This window comes from Lactuca virosa, chromosome 3 (assembly GCF_052849685.1).
Source record: "Lactuca virosa cultivar CGN04683 chromosome 3, Lactuca_virosa_CGN04683_v6, whole genome shotgun sequence".
Taxonomy (NCBI): domain Eukaryota; kingdom Viridiplantae; phylum Streptophyta; class Magnoliopsida; order Asterales; family Asteraceae; genus Lactuca; species Lactuca virosa.
In genome coordinates, this window is record NC_136428.1 from 27,051,364 (window position 1) to 27,055,847 (window position 4,484).

Below are 4,484 nucleotides of genomic sequence, written 5' to 3' on the forward strand. Positions count from 1 at the left end.
GAGGAATTAATCTTAATTTTCCAAAGATGAAAAATTCTCATTCATCATACTATACAACTTGCATGATTTCCAAGTTTCTATCCAACTGAAACCTTGGTTGATGAGAATCTTTCCTTATTTGGTAAATTATGACACTGCCACGAAAGAATCAAGTCCATGTTTCCAATATTGCTATCAATGGAATCATATAAACAACCATTTTTCACAAATACCACTATAAGGATATTTAAAATAAATATAAAATTAAAACCTTTTTTATTTTATTTCAAATCTTTGTGGAAAAAACTTATCCTTACAGTGAAAATGCATATGAAAAACTTGTTGTTATCTATTCCTAAGCAATATATCATAACTCCTAAGCAACAGCTCAAAAATTCTGATCACCAAACCATGCGATCGAAATCCATCTTCGCGATCAGAATCAGCATATACTTCCTTTAAGTTTCTTCTCTTTTCTTTGATTCTTAAAACAACAACATGTGACCCAGTCACATCATGTAATGAGAATCTAAGAATAGAAACTTAACAGAGTTAGATAGTGGACTTCACCTGAAGTAGAATCAAACATCTTGACTTGATCAACCCTATGATCCTTCAGGTAAATAGGCAGTTTTGTAACCAATGCCCCTTCCTTTGGCAATATAAACATATGGACTCTATGGAAATGGTACACGGGACTATCACAGACTTAGACTTTCTCTTTACCATTTGGTCAACCGAGTTGATTATGGCTGATCCCTTTCCATTGGGAAGAGAAAGCTTTTTTCTGGATTTTCAATGTTACCATTGTCAAAGTCCATGGAAGGTTTGGGAAGTTGATCTTCTTAATCAAACTTGCTTTACTAGTGCTCCAAATCATTGCTGATTCAGCAGCACCAAGCAAATAGATAAGATCATTTAAGGGTCATGTCATAGTCTGTTTCATAGTAGTCCCAAAGGAACTCACCATGTGACTTAGAAAGTGATTGAACATCCAACTTTCTTAAGACTTTGACACCCAACTCTCCCGGCTTGTCAATATGTGACTTCATCTTCAAGATATGAGCACACATAGACTTTGCTTCCCAATAGGGCTTGAGTGACCTTGAACTTGTGGGTTAGGGAGAATAATTGGAGGAGGTGGAGGAAGTGAAGTTCCAAGAGATTTGGGAAGATCATAGATTTCTGAACTAGACATCTTTCGGGAGATATTCAAGATAGTTGATTTAAAGTCCTTAATATAACACCCAATATGAAATATTAAGGCTAGGACCCAACACAATATTTTATAACTTGGAAGATGGATTCCGTAATCCAAGCTATAGAATATTTGAAGGTAGGCGAATGACGATTCGCCAATTTCCACCATGAAAAACAAAATAGAAATATTAGGTTTTAATTGGATTTGAAACTCCTAGATCTTTTGAGATTCATTGAACTGTTCAATGGCATGTTTCAATCTCGAGTGTGCCCTTCAGGTTTTGTGACTGGGATGCCGAGGATCACAAAACAAGGTGTGAAGAAACCATGCAAATTACTTGGTACTCTTAAATGTTTATCACCCAACCGATGTGCCGGTTAACCACACACGCTCCACCGGCCTATGATAAACTTTAAGAAACCCTTTGCCTACCTTGTTAAATCAAGCTAGTGTGCCGGTTAACCACACGCGCTCCACTAACCGACTTAAGCAAAGTGCAAAGTGTAATTTCATGGGTTAGCACCTTATTCACATTTTCCTAAGTAACTAAGATTGGGAATTTATAAGTGTTTAGTTACTTAGTATTTATCATTAATACTTTTAATGAAGGGAGAATTATAGTCCTTGCCCTACCCGTTCGGCTAACGACCCTCCACCAGTCAAGGAAGCGGTGGGTGAGAGTGTACACCCATTAAACTGCCATTTTATAGGCAGTAACCTTATACCCTCCTTATAGATCGGCTTCGTGAATGAGGCCTACAAACGGTAAGACTGACTTACTCTTATACATATACATATTATTAACTTATAATATTATAAAGTATAAGGGTTGAATTTTAACTTTTAAAATCCTAAGGGCTTAATTTGGAATTAAAGTATTCATGAAAGAAAACTTTTCAAATTCCAAAACTTGAGGGCAAGTTTTGAATTATTCAAAAACTTTTCAATTCCATAACTTATGTGTTTAAAGTAGTTTTAATTAAAAAACTCTTCAAGTTCCATAACTTGAGGACAAGTTATGGACGAATTTAAACTATTAAAAGAATGTGACTCTTCCTTATTCATAACTTATGGAAAACTTTATGAGTTATATGAATCTTAAATGTGACTTTTCATATAACTTGAGGACAAGTTACAAAAACACATTTTAGAACCAACTCTTAGATTAATTTGGATTGAAAACAAAAATTTCACATAACTCTTCTATTAATCTAAGCAACTCATAAGAACAAGATAATCCATTCAAACTTTTTTCATGTAATTAGCCTAATCATTAAACTAATACAAAACATGAATCTATTGATAATTATCTTTGAAATTGGATTAGCATGAACATTACCACATCAAAAACAAGTTTATAGGTTCAAAAACAGATTAGGGTAATGTTCCTAGTCCAATTCCAGCCAAAACAGTCGAAGATATGCTGTCTGGGGGTCCAACTCGTCGAGTGCACGAACCAACTCGGCGAGTTGGATGAGTTTTGCCTTGGACTCGTCGAGTCCCTTTATGGACTCGGTGAGTCTGCTGTTCAGACAGCAAAAAACTTCGATTTTTCAGCAATTTTAGCAAGTATAACAAGAAAACAAGCCTACGCTCTGATACCACTGTTGGGTTTTGAGCATTCTAACACTCCTAAGTGTACATGCAACCCTAAATACCTTGGATCTGTGTTTTCTCTATTATACATGCAAATATGAATATTCCAAGGTATTACCCTAACTAGCATAAAATCTTTAATACTTGGGTAATAAAATAGATAGAATACATACCTTGTTGATGTAACTTGACTCCATGAAGTTCGAGAGCCTAGTGCCCCAAGTGTGACACCTCAAATGGTTCACACAACATCATCAACACTTGGAATAACCATGAGAAGAAGACATGCATGCTCAAATCGGCTAGCCCTCATATATGTTTCAATAGCGCCCATTTCTTGAGCTAAAGGGGTCCTTATATAGTGTGCACATTAGGGTTACACCATGTAACCCATGACTTTACCCATTACTTATGCTCCATGGGTTTTAACCTCCATGGAGTATCCATGGGTCACCATATGGGTTAAACCCAACATAAGGAATCATGGATCATAAGCCCACATATATAAGAATGAATGATTTACACAATCAATCCCCATATATTTAATTAGTCTCTTTTGATCACTAAATTAAGTCCAAATTAATTCTTGATCAATACTAATTAAATAACATGATTTCATATAAATATATTAGAACTTATAATATATTAATATGTCACAAATGTCTTCTCCTCACAAACGGTCTATCCAAATGTTCTGATGCCATGCAACCCAAATGGACCATGCCGAGTCGGGTCAAGTACATACCAATTATAGTTATGGACTTAGACACTAATCCAACAATATTGAGTAGTGATGGAGATGTTTGTGGTTTTGGATGGAATTGGAAACAGGGTTAGCAGGACTACGGGTGGGGTATGGAGCATTTCCTTTGAGCACGATTGAGTACCTGTGGAGGGCAAAGCAACCTTATAATGTCTATGTTGCTGCTGAACTCTCTGCTTGTGCAGCATTGCAAAATCCCACTTATTTGGAGGTAATTATTTGAGACCATTACTTACAGTCACTGTTCAAAGTACATTCATTCAGTATTAGCCTTGATAAGAAAAAAGTTTAGGAGCAACTGAAAATGGATGTGATTGTTGTGTTGACTTGAGATTTTTGATTGATTGATTGATTGGCAGAAAGTAAAAGTGGCCATGGTAGAAGAAAGAGAGAGGCTTTATGCGCTTTTAAAACAAGTCCCATTTCTAAATCCGTATCCAAGCCATTCCAATTTTATACTTTGTGAGGTCACTACTGGAAGAGATGCTAAGAACCTAAAGGTCTCTCTCTTTCTCTCTCTCTCTCTCTCTCTCTCTTGTATTTTCTTCAAACCCATGTTATATGGTTGATGTGTTTGTTTGTTATGTGGGACAAGACAGGAGTTTAGGGTTATTTTTTTTTATGATGATGATGAAGGCGTTTACGTCTTTTGCACACATGCACGATATGAAAAGCACTATGCTCCTATGCATGCTGCATGATTGTCTTTGGGACTGAATTGTTATATTATATGTAAATATGATATGTGGTTTTATCTCTGCCTTATGTATTAATTAATTATAACTACTAAAAAATTACATCGAATAAAAGCTCATTAATATGCAATCTTTTTAAACATTTTCAACTCTTTGTAAACTTAGTTTACAACATTTTTTTTAAAACTTTTTACTAACCTTTAAATTGTTTTTTACAACCTAGGAATGCTGAAAAAAATAAGTAAATAAG